The 20,227-nt window shown below is 44.6% G+C and overlaps 1 protein-coding gene across 1 annotated transcript in view; it reads left to right on the top strand.

Annotated features, from left to right (window-relative positions):
• Positions 1 to 20,227, top strand: part of TMEM132D (transmembrane protein 132D) — a 580,096-nt gene that overhangs the window by 238,572 nt on the left and 321,297 nt on the right. The window lies entirely within an intron of this gene.

Raw genomic sequence — 20,227 nt, 5'->3', positions numbered from 1 at the left:
GGCTCTCTCCAGCCTGTACCGACTCGAGCAGGCCTTTGTGCTGGACACCGGCACGTTCATATTACCAACGGGTTTCTATAATCCTTGAATCATTTCAGCGTTGACCATGGCAATCAAGAATTATCTCTACACTGATTTAGGGAGAGATTCCTAACACCTGCAGGCAAGCAAATAGCACTGAACAATTTCAACTATCAGCTGCAGGGGAGCCCTGATCATGCAGGAACCACTAGCCATGCTGATGGGATGGAAACTGGGACACAGAGGATCTCAACAACTGGTTGTTCTGGAAAACCTCCTCCTTAGACTCTGCCTACGACATGATGGGGACATCAGCCGCCTTCCTGTGGGGTTCTCGCTTCATCCCTGGGTGCAGGCCGCTGCCCTCGGTTGCATAGCCTGGCATCGGCATCTCGTTCTCTCTGGCGTGGGGATTCCCAGCTTCTCTCACTCTGATCTTGCTGCTTCCTCATCTGGAGGTCTTCCTCATGTGCTTCATTCTGCAGGCATCCTCCCTCCTTTGATATCAGAGAGCACGGAGGGATTGGGCAGACCTGATGTTCCCTAAGTGTTAGGACTGTGACACTGTGCCAGAACTTTGAGCTACATTCTTGGGTTTCCATCCTCATGGATTCCCAGGGGCTCTGTGTGCGTGGACACCTCCCATTCCTTCTCTCCCTTCAACTTTCCCCTGCTCGAAGGGGCACCAGTACCCTCTGACCCCAGTGCCCTTTCGGCTGACAGACAAGCTGGGCATGGGGACGCATTTTGAAAGGCATTTTGCTTTGTGTGTGCCTTTGCTTGGTCACATGTTTTTGCTTGGTCACGTGGCATCATTTGCTGCCCCAGAAACACAGAAATCCAAATCCTAGTGCGTATAACGTCTTTGCCTTCCATGAAATTTTGGTACAGTTTTTGCGTTTCAGTGGTCCCAAGGAGTTTGATTACAGCCGATAGAGCCCAAGCGTGTGTCTTTTTCTCAATATTTTATTATAACAGACTTCAAACCCGCAGTCACGTCGACCAGATTTCACACTTAGCACCTGTCTCACCACCGCCTAGATTTTATTATTAACCTTTTAATTATGTCTGTGTTTTCGTGCATTTGTCCATTTATCCTTCTTCATATGTATGAATCCATCTTATTTTTGAAGCATTTCAGGATAAGCTGCAAACGTCAGTCGGCTGTATCCAGGTATTTTAGGATGTAAATTGTGAAGTAGAGTTCAGATTTGTTGATAGTTCTTCGTATCAAATGGACACGCAGAGAAATGAGGCCATTGGCATGCCCTACCAAACGCAGACCCCCATCACGGTAGAGATTCCCATGCTCCGTAGAGCCTCCTGGGTCCCTCCCCATCAGTGCCCCCTCCTCGCCCCCCAGAGACACCTTTATTCTATTTTAATCCCACCAGAGATGGGGTTGGCTCATCTAGTGTTTGTTTTTTTTTTTCTTCTTTCTAATAAATGGCACCACACAGTATATGCTCTTTTGTATAAGGCTCCTTTCACTCAGAATGTTATTTTGGGGTCCGCCCGTGCTGTGCTGTGTCTCTTTAGCAAATTCCCTTTTATTGAGGAGTAATTTTTGATGGTATCAAGAAACTATCAGCTGTTCACCCCTTCTCTTCCTGGGGTCACCTGGCTATTTCCAGCTTTATTAGAAGTAAAGCTACTGTGTATCTTTGAACACACAAAGTCCACACGCACACTTTCCAAGTTGTCGTGATCCACAGATTTATGTTAAGAAAGTATCCATGGAGAATCGGGACCTTGGAGTTCAGCGTCAGAGAGACGCAGGTGCAGAGACCACCTGCTCACGTGCGAAGGGGGCAGCTGGCACTGCGCCTGTAACCCGAGACACGGGGACCTACGAGTTCCTCACCCGAGCTGGGAAAACTGAAGATACCGTAGCTTCGTCGGACGGCTTCTCCACCACACACGGTGGGTATCCGACCAACAGCAGTTCCTAGGTGCTCGGTGCACATTCCTGGGGCAATGAAGGTATCAGAACCCTCTTTTCTCCGATCGGACTCCTCTGGTGTGTGTGCGAACACAGAAGCATCGGGCTTCATTCTGTCCGGAGCTGTCTGTCCGCGGTGGGCCTCCTCCTCTGTGCCCTTTGCCCTTTGCTTTCCTCACCCCAGACATGCTGTGTTTGTTCCTCAAAATAGTGACTGTGTCTGGGTCCGTGGGCAGGGACCCCACTCCGGGCATCGTGGGGGAAGTAGGGAGGCTGGGGTGCAGAGGCTCCACGCGCTGGGCCATGGGGGGCCCTCGCCCCTCCAGGCTGCACCTCCCCAGTCTCCTCTGCCTCTTACACCTTGTGAACATGCTGATTAAGGAAGAAAACTTAGGTCATGCAGCAGACTGTGTCTAACACTTCTGATGGCGGACAGCATCCTCTGGAACTGCAGAATGGGACGGGGCGCTCGGACAAAGGATAGACAATAAGGCGGGCATTGGCTGGGGCTCCGTGGTGAACCTCATGTGGGGTGGGCGTGTGGGGAGGGCTGGCTGCATACACTGTGTTCCTGGGCAGCCACCCCACACCCCTGCCCACACACAGGGACACGCAGGTGGCCGGAGCTTGGGGTGCTGAGGCCCGGGCAGGAGTGGCTCCAACTGGGGCCTGAGAGAGCATGTGAGCAGCGCCCTTGAGCACAGGTCATGGGCACACCTTGCTGCGCTCACCTGCTGTGTGTCTTGATCGAATGTTACCTTCGTCTCCCCGTTTCACATGGTCATTCTCTGCATCTGTGCCGTCCCTGTCTGGAACTGGTTCCTTCTTGCGGGCCACTGCCTAGATTTGCAGAGACCGGCTTGTTCCGTGTGCGTGCATCAGAATGACCCCTTGGTCCTGTCTGTGCAAGCCACGCCCAAGTTCTCTCCGCCCCCCAACAACTTCCACTCACTCTACACATTTTAGGTAAGTGTTTGCAGGGAGAATGAAGGACAATCTGCAATACCTTCTCGAATTTCTAGAGGTTTTTAGGTAAGCTTCTATTCAACGATGCCCACCTGGGGACAGGGATGAGGACATCCTCTCTTCTGGTGACATGTACGGGGAGGGGATGGAGGGTATCTGTCGTGTCGTCTAATTACAGCAAACGTCAGCCCCTCCCCTCTCTCGTTGCTGACTGCAAGCTGCCACGACGTGGGGGCACGCCACCCCCATCCAACCGCGGGGGCTGGGCCATGGTTTACGGAGCCAGTGGCAGTGGTCTCGTTGTCCTGTGAGTGCTGCCACCATGGGCATGTGGCCTGAGGGACTTTGGAGAAGCATTGTTGTCCTTCTGTGACAGGACTGCTGTACAGAAGCACGAGCAACAGCAATGGAAAGCAGAAGGGAGGGAGCACCCTCCTCCCTGGTAGATGGTCCCTGGGTGCTGTTGGCACTGCAGCCACTTCTTACCCTTACCATACCCACACCACGACGCTGTAACTGTCGTCCCTCTGTCCAGTCCAGCCTCTCGTGCCAGCACCCCACCTCATCGGTGGCTGCGTGGGGCCATTGCTGCTCATGGGCTCCCCACCCCAGGGCCAGAGCTACCGTGGAATCAGCAGTCCCAGGCACAGTGCTCATTTGCTACCCAGGGCAGCTCCAGACACCGCCTCTCCCCACCCCTTGAGTGGGGCAGCTCTCAGCGCCCACAGGTTTACCCCGAAGTTACCCGTCGTGGCAGCGGGCATGAGAATGGGTCTGTAACGAGCACCTTTCCTTCCAGACCTTCCTCCATCCTTTCCCGGTGGTTCTGGGAGTCGCTCATCAAACAGACTCCTTCCACCTGAGTGCTTGTCTCAGGGTCTATTTCTAGATGACACTAAAATTATTCCCATGTCACGGAGTCGCTGTGAGAGGCTGGGAACTGAGCAGCCGTCTGGGGACCTGGAGGAGACTAACCTGCAGGATTCGGGGCAGAGAGCTCTGGGAGTCTTTCCTGAGCTGTTCTTCTGGCCTGTATGGTTTGTGAGATGGAAATCCCCTCATCGAGCTAAGGAAGCTTCTAGATGGTCTTTTGTTCCTTCACACTCAAAGCATCCAAACTAACAAACCAACATTCGGTTTGGGATTTTCGATCCCACCATCTTATCTACTAAATTGTTTCTGCTTGATTTTGTTCAGCCTACGGGAAATACTACAATTTATTGTGTCACTGGGCTACTTTCTTAGCAGCTCCTTCTAGAGTTGAAGAAGTGACTGGCTTTCCTTGCTGTCCGGGAAAATCCACACACCAGCTGCTTCCCGGGAATTTAGAGTTGAAATAGGAGTGTCCACTTCCATTAAAAATATGCAGTACCTCTTTTCAGCCACCTGTGCAAAAACCCAAATATGACAATAGAAAATCCCCTCGTCCCACTATGGTAAGCAGCAACTAGACGATAATTGACCTTTTTTTTTCCTTAAATATTTTATTTATTCACTTCACAGAGAGGGATCACAAGCAGGCAGAGAGGCAGAGAGAGAGAGGGGGAAGCAGGGTCCCCACTGAGCAGAGAGCCCGATGCGGGACTGGATCCCAGACCCCGAGATCACGAGCTGAGCCGAACGCAGAGGCTTAACCCACTGAGCCACCCAGGCGCCCCTGGCCTTGACTTTCGTGTGCAGATCTCTGGGCTCTGCCGCCGGCCATCTCCTGGCTGAGCTTGGGAAAATGAAGTGGTTGCTCATTAGAGCCCCTTTGCGAAGCCTGCGGGTTTGGCTTTGACGGGCGCGCTGTAACTGGCAATGTTGTGAAACCTTAAGCAATGCTTTTATTTGCGCTCACGCCTTCTGCGAACGTAATTTTGGAAAGTCAAATAAACTTGTATTTAAAATTTGAAATACACAAATGTTTTAATTTCACGGTGAAATTGGTGGAGAAATGCCTTGATGGTTGTTCCTCTCCGTCACCCGAGGGTTTAGACAGTGCCTAGCACGCAGTAGGATTTCAGCGAACATTTACGTCTCTGGTCTAATCTAGAAGATGGTGATGTTTGCGTGGTTGCTAAGGCTGGGGGCCACGGTATCCGGAAACCAGTTCTCCCTTTCTGTACCTCTGTGAACGAAACCGTCTCCAGGCGCCTTCCGTTGGGTCCCGACCTCTGGTTTTCCTTGGCTTTTTCGCACCATTGATGCTTTAGGAATGACAAGGAGATTGATCTAAGCCAGAAGAGCTCTGTGATTTTAACATCAGAAGAACATCCACTTGAAGTCTTAGCAGGCAGGTTATTTAGTTAGGAGACTGATGGCCCCATCCCCACCTGCAGATCTTACCGTCCTGGTCTTTCCAAATCTCACTTGTGGAAGCTTGTCTCTAAGAACGATGCATGTTGTCTTATTCTCAGTTCTTCTAGGACAGTGGTTCTCTAAGTGGGAGCCAAGGACCAGCAGCCTTGCTGGGGAATTAAATTAGCAAATTCTGTGGAAACCCTGGAGTGGTGGCAGCATTCTGTGTGGTGATGACTCCCAGGTAATTCGGACACAGGCGAGGATTCAAGAAGCAGGGCTCTGTGAGTGGACTGTCTGTCCCTCTTTGTCCTGAGGCTAATAGCTTCCTGACCTGTGGAACCAGTGTTTGGGGGTGGGGGGTCCAAACCTCACGGTGGACCCATGTTGTGTTCACTGCTGTTGCACCACCTGAAAAATGAAAGGAAAATATTTAGGTTCTCGTCACACATGCTATAAGGAATTGGAGATGCAAATAAAGTAATGTAAAGTAAAATAACAAAATATAAAATAAACCAAAATAAAACAACAAAGCAAAATAAAATAATATAGAGTAAAATAAAACAATATAAAGTAAAAGAAAATAACAAAGTAAAATAAAAGAACATAAAGTAAAATAGCATAACAGAAAGTAAAATAAAATAACATAATATAAAGCAAAATAAAATCAAATGACCCAAACATAAGTTTTAATTGCTTAAAACATTGTGTAATATGTTTGAAGGGGTTTCTTTTCTCCTTTTTTTTTGGTGACAGAATTTAAAGAAAGTGCCCCATCTTTCTTATTTGTACCCCATCTTACATATTTATAAGTGGGACTTCTTAGGGAAAAGAATAGTTTGATTTGAGGGGTTTTTAAAAAATATTTTTATTTTATTTTACATTTTCTAAGTAGGCTACGCACCAGCATGGGGCTTGAACTCATGAACCCGAGATCAAGAGTCACAATCTCTACCCACTGAGCCAGCCAGGCATCCCTGAGGTGTTTTCTTCAAACAACAGAGTAGATACATTGAGATTAAATGATTCAAACATGATCAAAGTTACTGTTGACGAAACAGTCCTGGAGCAATTTTGTCCCAACACCTCAATTACCCAGCACCCTGGGGCATGTCTGCCTCCCAAGGAGCCAAGCTCTCCTCCCATCCCAGTGGGAGGGGATGTGGGTCATCCGTGTGGCATGTCACGGAGTGGAGGGTGACGGGGTATCTTGTGGGGACGTCGTAGGAGTGAGGTTTCTGTTAACAAGCAACAGAAAGCATCCTCCAGTGATCTTAGCAGCCCAGGAGCTGGTGCCTCATGAAACTGAATATCCCAGATGGGGGGTCGTTTCCAGGAGATGCGATCCAGCGTTTTGGGCAGTGTCCCCTCGAACCCTGCCTCCAGAGCAGATCTCATTCCACGCCCCAGCAGCTGAGCTCTTCCCTTAAACTTCCCGTGGTAGGTGCTTCTGGGAACCCAGCTGGGTGATATGATATACTCTCTTCTTTCTGAGACATAGTAAACTTCCCTTTAACTGCTGTTCTGTTTGGGTCCCAAGTCTGTCCTTATCCGGTAGTCAGATGGTGGGATGTCCTGGTGGTTCTCAAACCTTTTCATCTCTGGCTCCTTTACACTTGTCCAAATTACTGAGGACTCCAAAAAAATGTTTGTTTCTTTAGGGGACATGTATTAATATTTGTCATATTCAAAACTAAAACAGACATTTTTAGGGCGCCTGGGTGGCTCAGTGGGTTAAAGCCTCTGCTTTCAGCTCAGGTCATGATCCCAGGGTCCTGGGATCGAGTCCCACATCGGGCTCTCTGCTCAGCAGGGAGCCCACTTCCCCCTCTCTCTCTGCCTGCCTCTCTGCCTACTTGTGATCTCTGTCTGTCAAATCAATAAAATTAAAAAAAAAGAAAAAAGCTTATGTTTAAAAAAAAAAAAGAAAACAATTGTAAAACCATTGTACATTAACATCAATAATATATTTTTTAAGAAAAGTAACTATTTTCCCAAATGAAACAAAACTGATGAGAAAGGTACGACTCTTGTACATTTTTGCAATTTGTTTACTGTCTGGGCTAATCACTGGATTCTCATTACCACTGTGCATTCAATCTGCTGTGGTAACATTGTTTCTTTTTTAAGATTTTATTTATTCGAGAGAGAGAAAGAGACAGAAGGTGACTGGTGGGTTGGGGGCAGAGGCAGAGGGAGAAGCAGGCTCCCCACTGAGCATGGAGCCTGATGTGGGACTTGATCCCAGGACCCTGGGATCATGACCTGAACTGACTGAACTACCCAGTTGCCCCTAATAACATCATTTTTATTGAAATACAGATGGACTGTTTGACATCATCTGTATGTCTAGTTGGAAAAGAGGAATTTTTAATAGCTTTTTAGATCATTGTGTGTATATGTATTTTTTAATACTACACCAAAACTTGTCATGTAGTGGCCTTTGAAACATTAGTTGCAACATAGTGGCCTTTGAAACATTAGTTGCAACATGGTTCCTTGAACTTGAGTGCCTTCCTTGCCTCAGCCTGAATGTAGTGTGTCATCACATGTTTGTTATTTGGAAAATGTTGATTTGTGTTAGATTTGTGTTGATTTGTGTTAGTTGTGTAAGACTTCCCAATGTGGACCCATTCCATTGATATAATATCAAAACCCCACACTTTCCTTTAGAGTATCAGCACCAGTCTCATCAGGAAAAGGCTGTACATATCAAAGACACTTTCAAAGTCACAGGGGCAGATAATATTTTCCAGAATTACAGTTTTTGCTTGAAAACTATAATTTTATCATTGGTAACAGATACCGTGAGTTGTTTTTCTTAAAGTGGCAGACTCACTTGCTCATTATTGAGAAAATGTTTGTCAGCTACCCACCCTGAATAACCATACTTTACTAGTCATTCTTATAAGGGAAAGGGGTGTTTTGTAAGAAAAGGAGCTTGTTCTTCATGCAGTTCAAGGGATAAAACATGTGCATTCCTCTAGACAAGCGTGAGAACACCATAGGTGGTATACATGGCATGTGTGTTTTGTCATGCAGAATATTAAAGAGACATGGTTTCACGGACCCATCTTTAATAGAAAAGGCAATATTTACTTCTGTATCAAGGACATCATTAAGTAAGATCAGCATTTTTCACAGTGTGAGTTGCAGTGAAAATTAGAATGACTACTATAGGTAGTTCATCCCCTCGATCCATGCTAAGGTGACACCATGTTATCCACTACTGCCTCTGCAAAGGACAAAGGATAGCACAATGAAAAATGTGAATAGTATTTTGGTGTTTTCATGAAAATAATTGTGACTTTGCAGCATCCCTGATGGTGCTGGTGAATCCCTCGGGTTCTCTGATGAAACTCGGAGAATCCCGGCCATCAGCCACCAAGAACCCTCTTAAAATTCAGTCTCCTAAGACTAGAGTCATTTCCCCAGGGCCACAGGGCTTGAGGGGTGATGGAGATATTCTTTGGAGAAAGAGAAGTGCATTGCTTTCCCCTAAAAGTGTGAAAGTGAGTTGAATGACAGAAACAGCAGATCGTCATGATTGTTGTTCAAAGAGGTTGTAGGGTCCGTTACCCACCAAGTTCTGCAGGAGGAGGAAAAACCTCCTTTTCTTGGATGATTCATCGATGGTCCTGCTGGAAGCACCAACACAAGGCTTTCTGCTCGTGTTCCTTTTCTCAGTCGTATCCTGTGACCGCCGTGCCACAACATCGGCCCTGGCGTTTGGTTGCAGCTGCCATGTGGCCGATCAGGAAAATGGCTGTTTTTATTTTAATGAATTCCAGAAGTCGAGGAGACTTAACTCCAAAGGCCGGCATTGCCGCTGATGAGTGTCTGACTTCAGACATTGTCATTCAGCTTCTACTTGCAGGTTTCCCGTCTCTGAAATAAGGCAGGTTGACTAGATAATTACTCAAATTGATGCATACCAGATTCTCTGGGAGAAATCAGGCAAATCCTGTGAGCTGCCTTAGTTACTGCCCAAATAACACTGACATGTAAAGGCAGCTGTTATTCATCTTCAGAATTAGAGGCTGCTTCCCATTGGCCAAGGGTCTGAGTCTTAATTTACAATCATTTCCTTTGACCCTCTACACCGTACCAGATCAAGGACACTGTCTCAGGTCAAGGACAACCATGTTGGTATTGATGGCTGCCCTGGTTGGTTCCTGTAACGGGTGAATTGTGAAATTATTTGCTTCTTACCCCAAATACAAGACTCCAGTTCAGACAGGCATTCAGGTAAAGGTTTGCTGTCTCCTTGCTTGACCAAAATCCTAGATCGTTCCCCCTCAGGCTATCCCTCCTCAAGGGTCCTTAACTCATCCTGAAAGGGGAACTTTATTTGGTCTTTGGTGGCGAGTGCAGGAGGAGGCTTTAGGTCTTTAGGTTTTATAGAATGAAATATCTATGAGATAAACAAATAGTCCCTCTTATAACCTTGTTGATGGGTTAGCTACGACGCTTTGTGATGCTGACTTCCTGCATGTTTGTGTAGGGTAACCTTCTTTCCTCCCGTCTCAAGATGGGTCAGGTGGGAATGAATGAAGGAAGGATGGGCAAAGATATCCATGCATATCTTCATCCATATACAGATCCACGGGCAGCAGGAGCACCGTGGATCAAAAATACGTAACAAAGGCTCCATGCGTTCTGGAATGGTAGAAATTTATGTCCGTGGGTAAGGTCTTGTAGACACAACATCTTCGCTGATGCTCCAGGTAACCCGTACTCGGCTCAAATTTGTGGTTAGCATTTCCCATGGGAGGAAGCGGAGGTGCAGAGAGACTGTTGGTCTAAGTGTCCAAGGATGAAGAGTGTGGGTGCTGGACCTTCAGCTGGAATCGGGTCTTCCTTCTGCTAGGGGGGGATGTTCTTGCTGCTCCCTGGCGTTCCAGGACGTATGGAGGACTGGGGACCTGCTCATGGCCCCCTCTTCTAATCTGCTCTCTGCCATCTGGTTATCTACCTGTAAGCCATTTGTTTAATATCTTTTTTTTCCATTTTAAAAATTTTTTTATAAACCTATATTTTTATCCCCAGGGGTACAGGTCTGTGAATTGCCAGGTTTACACACTTCACAGCACTCACCATAGCACATACCCTCCCCAATATCCATATCCCCACCTCCCTTCTCCCAACCCCCCTCCCCCCAGCAACCCTCAGTTTGTTTTGTGAGATTAAGAGTCACTTATGGTTTGTCTCCCTCCCAATCCCATCTTGTTTCATTTATTCTTCTCCTATCCCCTTAACCCCCCATGTTGCATCTCCACTTCCTCATATCAGGGAGATCATATGATAGTTGTCTTTCACTGATTGACTTATTTCACTAAGCATGATACCCTCTAGTTCCATCCACGTCGTCGCAAATGGCAAGATTTCATTTCTTTTAATGGCTGCATAGTATTCCATTGTGTATATATACCACATCTTCTTTATCCATTCATCTGTTGATGGACATCTAGGTTCTTTCCATAGTTTGGCTATTGTGGACATTGCTGCTATAAACATTCGGGTGCACGTGCCCCTTCGGATCACTACGTTTGTATCTTTAGGGTAAATACCAAGTAATGTGATTGCTGGGTCATAGGGTAGTTCTATTTTCAACATTTTGAGGAACCTCCATGCTGTTTTCCAGAGTGGTTGCACCAGCTTGCATTCCCATCAACAGTGTAGGAGGGTTCCCCTTTCTCCACATCCTCAACAGCATCTGTCATTTCCTGACTTGTTAATTTTATCCATTCTGACTGGTGTGAGGTGATATCTCAATGTGGTTTTGATTTGTATTTCCCTGATGCCGAGTGATATGGAGCACTTTTTCATGTGTCTGTTGGCCATCTGGATGTCTTCTTTGCAGAAATGCCTGTTCATGTCTTCTGCCCATTTCTTGATTGGATTATTTGTTCTTTGGGTGTTGAGTTTGCTAAGTTCTTTATAGATTTTGGACACTAGCCCTTTATCTGATATGTCGTTTGCAAATATCTTCTCCCATTCTGTCAGTTGTCTTTTGGTTTTGTTAACTGTTTCCTTTGCTGTGCAAAAGCTTTTGATCTTGATAAAATCCCAATAGTTCATTTTTGCCCTTGCTTCCCTTGCCTTTGGCGATGTTCCTAGGAAGATGTTGCTGCGGCTGAGGTCGAAGAGATTGCTGCCTCTGTTCTCCTCAAGGATTTTGATGGATTCCTTTCTCACATTGAGGTCCTTCATCCATTTTGAGTCTATTTTAGTGTGTGGTGTAAGGAAATGGTCCAATTTCATTTTTCTGCATGTGGCTGTCCAATTTTCCCAACACCATTTATTGAAGAGGCTGTCATTTTTCCATTGGACATTCTTTCCTGTATTGTCGAAGATTAGTTGACCATAGAGTTGAGGGTCTATTTCTGGGCTCTCTATTCTGTTCCATTGATCTATGTGTCTGTTTTTGTGCCAGTACCATACTGTCTTGATGATGACAGCTTTGTAATAGAGCTTGAAGTCCGGAATTATGATGCCACCAACTTTGGCTTTCTTTTTCAATATTCCTTTGGCTATTCGAGGTCTTTTCTGGTTCCATATAAATTGTAGGATTATTTGTTCCATTTCTTTGAAAAAAAAAATGGATAGTATTTTGATAGGAATTGCATTAAATGTGTAGATTGCTTTAGGTAGCATAGACATTTTCACAATATTTATTCTTCCAATCCAGGAGCATGGAACATTTTTCCATTTCTTTGTGTCTTCCTCAATTTCTTTCATGAGTACTTTATAGTTTTCTGAGTATAGATTCTTAGCCTCTTTGGTTAGGTTTATTCCTAGGTATCTTATGGTTTTGGGTGCAATTGTAAATAGGATTGACTCCTTAATTTCTCTTTCTTCTGTCTTGTTGGTGTAGAGAAATGCAACTGATTTCTGTGCATTGATTTTATATCCTGACACTTTACTGAATTCCTGTACAAGTTCTAGCAGTTTTGGAGTGGAGTCTTTTGGGTTTTCCACATATAGTATCATATCATCTGTGAAGAGTGATAGTTTGACTTCTTCTTTGCCGATTTGGATGCCTTTAATTTCCTTTTGTTGTCTGATTGCTGAGGCTAGGACTTCTAGTACTATGTTAAATAGCAGTGGTGATGATGGACATCCCTGCCGTGTTCCTGACCTTAGCGGAAAAGCTTTCAGTTTTTCTCCATTGAGAATGATATTTGCGATGGGTTTTTCATAGATGGCTTTGATAATATTGAGATATGTGCCTTCTATCCATACACTTTGAAGAGTTTTGATAGGAAGGGATGCTGTACTTTGTCAAATGCTTTTTCAGCATCTATTGAGAGTATCATATGGTTCTTGTTCTTTCTTTTATTCATGTGTTGTATCACATTGATTGATTTGCGGATGTTGAACCGACCTTGCAGCCCTGGAATAAATCCCACTTTCATGATGAATAATCCTTTTAATGTACTGTTGAATCCTATTGGCTAGTATTTTGGTGAGAATTTTCGCATCTGTGTTCATCAAGGATATTGGTCTGTAGTTCTCTTTTTTGATGGGATCCTTGTCAGGTTTTGGGATCAAGGTGATGTTGGCCTCATAAAATGAGTTTGGAAGTTTTCCTCCCATTTCTATTGTTTGGAACAGTTTCAGGAGAATAGGAATTAGTTCTTCTTTAAATGTTTGGTAGAATCCCCCCGGGAAGCCGTCTGGCCCTGGGCTTTTGTTTGTTTGGAGATTTTTGATGACTCTTTCAATCTTCTTACTGGTTATGGGTCTGTTCAGGCTTTCTATTTCTTCCTGGTTCAGTTGTGGTAGTTTATATGTCTCTAGGAATGCATCCATTTCTTCCAGATGGTCAAATTTGTTGGTGTAGAGCTGCGCATAGTATGTTCTTAAAATAGTTTGTATTTCTTTGGTGTTGGCTGTGATCTCTCCTCTTTCATTCATGATTTTATTTATTTGGGTCCTTTCTCTTTTCTTTTTGATAAATCTGGCCAGGGGTTTATCAATCTTATTAATTCTTTCAAAGAACCAGCTCCTATTAGTTTCGTTGATTTGTTCTATTGTTTTTTTGGTTTCTATTTCATTGATTTCTGCTCTGATCTTTATGATTTCTCTTCTCCTGCTGGGTTTAGGGTTTCTTTCTTGTTCTTTTTCCAGCTCCTTTAGGTGTAGGGTTAGGTTGTGTACCTGAGACCTTTCTTGTTTCTTGAGAAAGGCTTGTACCGCTATATATTTTGCTCTCAGGACTGCCTTTGTTTTGTGTCCCACAGATTTTGAACCGTTGTGTTTTCATTATCATTTGTTTCCATGAATTTTTTCAATTCTTCTTTAATTTCCTTGTTGACCCATTGATTCTGTAGAAGGATGCTGTTTAGTCTCCATGAATTTGGGTTCTTTCCAAATTTCCTCTTGTGATTGAGTTCTAGCTTCAGAGCATTGTCGTCTGAAAATATGCAGGGAATGATCCCAGTCTTTTGATATTGGTTGAGACCTGATTTAGGACCAAGGATGTGATCTATTCTGGAGAATGTTCCATGTGCACTAGAGAAGAATGTGTATTCTGTTGATTTGGGATGAAATGTTCTGAATATATCTGTGATGTCCATCTGGTCCAGTGTGTCATTTAAGGCCTTTATTTCCTTGTTGATCTTTTGCTTGGATGATCTGTCCATTTCAGTGAGGGGAGTGTTAAAGTCCCCTACTATTATTGTATTATTGTTGATGTATTTCTTTGATTTTGTTATTAATTGGTTTATATAGTTGGCTGCTCCCACATTAGGGGCATAGATATTTAAAATTGTTAGATCTTATTGTTGGACAGATCCTTTGAGTATGATATAGTGTCCTTCCTCATCTCTTATTATAGTCTTTGGCTTAAAATCTAATTGATCTGATATAAGGATTGCCACTCCTGCTTTCTTCTGATGTCCATTAGCATGGTACATTGTCTTCCACCCCCTCACTTTAAATCTGGAGGTGTCTTCGGGTCTAAAATGAGTTTCTTATAGGCAACATATAGATGGGTTTTGTTTTTTTATCCATTCTGATACCCTGTGTCTTTTGATTGGGGCATTTAGCCCATTAACATTCAGGGTAACTATTGAGAGAGATGAATTTAGTGCCATTGTATTGCCTGTAAGGTGACTGTTACTGTATATTGTCTATGTTCCTTTCTGATGTACTACTTTTAGGCTCTCTCTTTGCTTAGAGGACCCCTTTCAATATTTCCTGTAGAGCTGGTTTGGTGTTTGCAAATTCAGTTTTTATTTGTCCTGGAAGCTTTTTATCTCTCCTTCTATTTTCAATGATAGCCTAGCTGGATATAGTATTCTTGGCTGCATGTTTTTCTCGTTTAGTGCTCTGAATATATCATGCCAGCTCTTTCTGGCCTGCCAGGTCTCTGTGGATAAGTCTGCTGCCAATCTAATATTTTTACCATGTATTTTACAGACTTCTTTTCCCGGGTTGCTTTCAGGATTTCCTCTTTGTCACTAAGACTTGTAAATTTTACTATTAGGTGACGTGGTGTGGACCTATTCTTATTGATTTTGAGGGGGGGTTCTCTGCACCTCCTTGATTTTGATGCTTGTTCCCTTTGCCATATTGGGGAAATTCTCTCCAATAATTCTCTCCAATATACCTTCTGCTCCCCTCTCTCTTTCTTCTTCTTCTGGAATCCCAATTATTCTAATGTTGTTTCGTCTTATGGTGTCAGTTATCTCTCGAATTCTGCCCTCATGGTCCAGTAGCTGTTTGTCCCTCTTTTGCTCAGCTTCTTTATTCTCTGTCATTTGGTCTTCTATATCGCTAATTCTTTCTTCTGCCTCATTTATCCTAGCAGTCAGAGCCTCCATTTTTGATTGCACCTCATTAATAGCTTTTTTGATTTCAACTTGGTTAGATTTTAGTTCTTCTATTTCTCCAGAAAGGGCTTTTATATCTCCCGAGAGGGTTACTCTAATATCTTCCATGCCTTTTTCGTGCCCGGCTAGAACCTTGAGAATCATCTTTCTGAACTCTAGATCTGACATATTACCAATGTCTGTATTGATTAGGTCCCTAGTGTTCGGTACTGTCTCTTGTTCTTTTTTTTGTGGTGAATTTTTCCGTCTTGTCATTTTGTCCAGATAAGAGTATATGAAGGAGCAAGTAGAATACTAAAAGGGTGGCAAGGACCCCAGGAAAATACACTTTAACCAAATCAGAAGAGATCCCAAATCGTGAGGGTGGAGAAAGGGGATAAAAAGAGGTTCAGAAAGAACAAAAAAAAAGAGAGAAAGAAACAAAAAAGAAAACGTATAAAGGAAAAATATAAAAAAGAAAAAAAAATATATATATTAGATAAACTAGTTAAAAATGTTAAAAAAAAAGGAAAGGGTAAAAGTTAAAAAAATTTAGAAGGAGAAAAAAATTGAAAAAGAAAAAAAATTAAATTAACTGCAAGACTGAAGAATCATGGTGAGAAAGCCATGAGTTCCGTGCTTTGCTTTCTCCTCCTCTGGAATTCCGCTGCTCTCCTTGGTATTGAACCTGCACTCTTTGGTAGGTGAACTTGGTCCGGCTGGGTTTCTTGTTGATCTTCTGGGGGAGGGGCCTGTTGTAGTGACTCTCAAGTGTCTTTGCCCCCGGCGGAGTCGCACCGCCCTTACCCGGGGCCGGGCTGAGTAATCCGCTCGGGTTCGCTTTCGGGAGCTTTTGTTCCCTGAGCGCTTTCCGTAGAGTCCGGAGGGCGGGAATGAAGATGGCGGCCGCCCAGTCTCCGGCCCGGAGGAGCCGAGAGCCCGGGGCCCCACTCCTCAGTGCGCCCTCAGAGAATAGCGCCAATTTACCCCCGTCTCCCTGGCCTCCGGCCGCGCTCCGAGCTCACCGAGCCTGCGACCGGTTCAAGGTAACCCCGAGTTTAGAGCTCACTCCTCGGCTCTGTCTCTGTAGCCGGCTTCCCCGTTCTAATACCTGGGAGCTCTGCGACAGACACCCCAATCCTTCTGCGACCCTGCGGGACCTGAGGCCACGATGACCCCACGTGGGCTTCACCCAGGTTTTAGCCTCTGGAGCGATGTCCCTCAGCGGAACAGACTTTTAAAAGTCCCGATTTTGTGCTTCGTTGCTCCGCCGCTTGCCCGGAGCCGGCCCCTCCCCCCACTGTCTATCTTCCCGTCGCTTTGGATTCACTTCTCCGCCAGTCCTACCTTTCAGAAAGTGGTCGATTTTCTGTTTCTAGAATTGCTGTTCTTCTTCTCTTTGATCTCCCGTTGGATTTGTAGGTGTTTGCAATCTTTAGGTAAGCTATCTAGCTGATCTCCCGCTACCTGAAGTAGTCTCAGCTGCTACTTCTCCGCCATCTTGACTCCCTCCTCCCCATTTGTTTAATATCTTGATGGAAAGTAGGGTTGCTTTGCTGATAGGCGGTGTTCATCAGGCTTAGTAAATGGGCTCACGGTGACATTTTCTTCCTCATTACAAGTAGAGTATGCCCCAATTCCATTAAATTCTAATACGGAGGGGTTGACAAAGTCCATGGCACCTTTCAAACATGTGATTTGGGAACTCAGGCATTACCTGGACATGGGCCATGCAGTGAATATTCTTTTAGAGCTAACCTACACTCAGAGCCATGCACCATTGAGCCAGGTGCTTGGGACTTTGGAGAGATCCTTGGTTAGTTGAGACCATTGAATTCATTAATAATTATGTAATATATTCTATCCAAACTTTCAGTATTTCATGTTAAAGAATTGTCAGTAAATATATATTTACACACACACGCAGAAGCCATCAAAATCAAGTGGCATTTCTATTTCTGTAGAGAAATCCACTTGTGCTCTGAATTAATTTACATGGAAACTTATCACCTTCCTTCGGTTCAAGTGGATGGTATCTGAAATGTCCAGCTCCAAACTCACAGCACAAATCGTTCTTAAGGTGAGTCCCAACTGGTCTTCTGCCCTTTTGATAATTAAATTTAGTACCCAAACCTCTTGAGACTTATATTTTTAATACCTCGATTTGAGTGAGCGTTGTCCTAGTATCTGGACAGAATGCCTTTCTTTCTGAACTGTTAATTGGGCAGAGAACCCGGAGATAAACAAATTGATTTAATTTAAATCTGCTTTCATGGTGATGCATAATGATAACTGGTTTCTGTCTCATAGGGTTGAAAACCACAGCCCTTAATAAGTGTTTGTGGGGATATTATGCAGCTTTAAATAGCTTATGTTGTGGTAGACCGCTCTCCATAAATTATTCTAACTCTAGCAGCATCTGAGGGACTCCCAGTTCTTGTTTGCTGTGGATTTTCAATCAGTGAAACTATTAGTGTGACATGAAGAAGCTCAGAGCCTTCTCCTGTGAAGAACAGCTCTGATTCCATGCCTCGTGTGCCGTAAATGAGATTTGCTCTGGAGAAACCAGGGTTGCTCTCTGTTGCTATGTGAGAAGAGGTTTCAAAGACTGAGCTTTTAGGCACAGTTGTTGGGAATGATCTTCACACACTGAGGTGCCCAGAAGTTGGTTGTATGAGTGGTTCAGAGTGTGGATCCTGAATTAAGGCTACTTATGGTCCAGGAGGAGTCAGAGTGGTCAGGTCATTGACTCTGGAGGCGAGATGTGGTTTCTAGTTCTTCTCTGACCAGCTCTCTTCTCTGTCCCCTATTATGTGTCATCTCCCAAGAGAGGCATTCTCTGAACCCCTGCACCTCAGTCTGCTTTCTCGGAGTTCCTTAGCCTTCTCTTTATTTCACTCACTGCTCTCTCTCATCATATCATCACTGACATCTATGTGCCTTTGCCGGCCATTGGTACCAGTTGCTAAAATCCACTCTGGGAAGAAGTGGTCTAGTCTCACTCGAACGTGCTCCTACGATTTTTCAGACTAAGGACAAAAGTGACGTGTCACTCCCAGGTGGACACAAGGCACAAGGAGAGATGACATGGAAGCTTCCATCTTTTCTTCTCCAAGTGAAGTGTCTGTTAACACTCCTGATGGTAGAGCCTCTGTTGGCTTTCCCCAATGGAGACATTGTAGACTCTGGGTGCGCACGTGCAGGAAGGAGAACTCATTGGTGCTATTTACTTTGTAGATGCCTTTGTTACTGCAGCATGCCATGCCCTGTCCTGACTGACTCATTGCCACTGCGTCAGCATAAATGAGGCCTGTTCTGTCCTCTGCTGTATCCCAATAGTTAGCATGTGCCCAGCACACAGAAGACACGCATTCACTGATTCTTGTTTATTTGTTTGTTTTATTATTCAATAAATCCTTGGCTCTCAGAGCTCCTCAGTGGATGTTCAGACCCATTCTTGGAAATCCCCATAGTTCCGCTTCATGAGTTTGCCCCTTGAGCTTCCGTTGGCTTTGAGTATTATGAGACTTTTTATATTAAACAGAAATATATCTTCTCCGAATGTTCCCACATTTTTCTTGCCCTTATAGTTGTTCATTTGCCATGCACACTCAATTTCATGTAATGGTTCTCCTTTACTTGAAGTCAGCATTTGTGTCCTACCTGTGTCTTCTCTTAACCAGCAGATTTTTGATCTGAACATTTCCTTCTGTCTTTGGATTTTGATTAGACTTACATGACAGAAAGATCATGCTTGTTCTTTCTACATTCACAAATAATAATAAAGGAATTGAAGCCTTATAAGGTGGGCTCAGTATCAAAAATTCTGTCCAGTTGACTTTCTGGGGTGTATTCTGGCTTAGAAGAGCTGGCTATGAATAACCACTTCGGATTTAGGGAGGAAGAATTCTAGATTAAATTTTGACCTCCGCCTGTTAGTTGAAGTGGAAGGAAATTAAAACAGATTGCACATCTTTTCTCTCGGGCTTGATCTCACGTAGCCTCTCAGATGTGTTAAGTATTACCCATACACCGAACTTATAACCTTTTTTGGGAAGAATATTTGGTGTGTTCAGTTGTGTGTTTGCAGGTTATGCTGTGATTTTTTTCTCCAATAGAGCGTTAGTCCCATTTTGGATTCCTGAGGGAAGTTTTCCATTGCGGAGGTCTTCACCCAGGACACAATGATGGCCGGTGTTATGGAAAACCATTCAAGGAGTATCTAGACATGAATCATTTTAAATGAGTCTCTTTGCTGAGCTCACTCCTTCCACATGTTCTATTTCCTGAAATTGGTTTGCCCAAGAAAGCATTGAAGGTGGAGGTGCTTGACCTTACATTTCCCTGCTCACCCATGTAGGACCACAGTGAGGAATTGTCGGGAGGTTAAAATCTTCTGGGCTGACAGCCCTAGAGACAATCCAGTAATGTTATTGTCTTTGAAAAAGCAAGTTACACTAATGACTACATAACAAATCCTTTTTGTGCAAATCATGTAAGTTCTAGTTCTTTGCTCTGAAGAAAAGAGAAGGAGGAGGACTTGGTCCCATCCTTAACTCTTTAAACATGGAAGTCGATGATGGATCCCATGTGATTTTTGTCCTGGGGGTAGTTCACAGCATTGAGGTGCAGTGCTATAGCAAAATGTACTCCATTCAGGGTTTCCAAGGATTCTGTCTCTAAAACAGAGGCCTAGGCATTGAGCAGATGCTGACCCTGTCTCCTTCTTGCCACGAATGGAGGGCTGCCATGGATCCACCGACATGTGCTCTAACTGGGGAACATGTCCTTGTACTGGGATGTCTGTTATCAAGTCATGGTGACTGGCACCCCTTCTCCCTTCTTTTTTGGTATTTCAGGGTTGGAGTCCACACCTCCACGTCCCCGATCTCCTTTTCCTGTGGGGTTCTGGATTAGAGTCTGCCCAGGAGAGGCATGAGGATGTGGAAGGCAGAAAAGAATGCAGTGTTGTCCCATGGATTCACAGAGACTGTTGAGGTCTCCAGCGGCTGGGGAGCTAGTGTTGAAAGTCACCTACATTTGTATTATAGGCGGTAGAGACAGGTGGGAGGGGTTTCATGAATCTTATTTCCAGCCCGCCAATGGTTTCTCCCTCCCCTCCTTACACAATTTTGCTGGACCGTGCTAGACTTGCATCAGTGTTTCTGTCCAGATGGGACCCCAGGGGAGGATTACCTTT

The sequence above is a fragment of the Lontra canadensis genome, unplaced genomic scaffold (assembly GCF_010015895.1).
Source record: "Lontra canadensis isolate GAN:19392208 unplaced genomic scaffold, GSC_riverotter_1.0 scaffold182, whole genome shotgun sequence".
Taxonomy (NCBI): Eukaryota; Metazoa; Chordata; class Mammalia; order Carnivora; family Mustelidae; genus Lontra; species Lontra canadensis.
The sequence above is the reverse complement of the archived record's forward strand: the minus strand, read 5'-3'. Positions and strand labels throughout refer to the sequence as shown.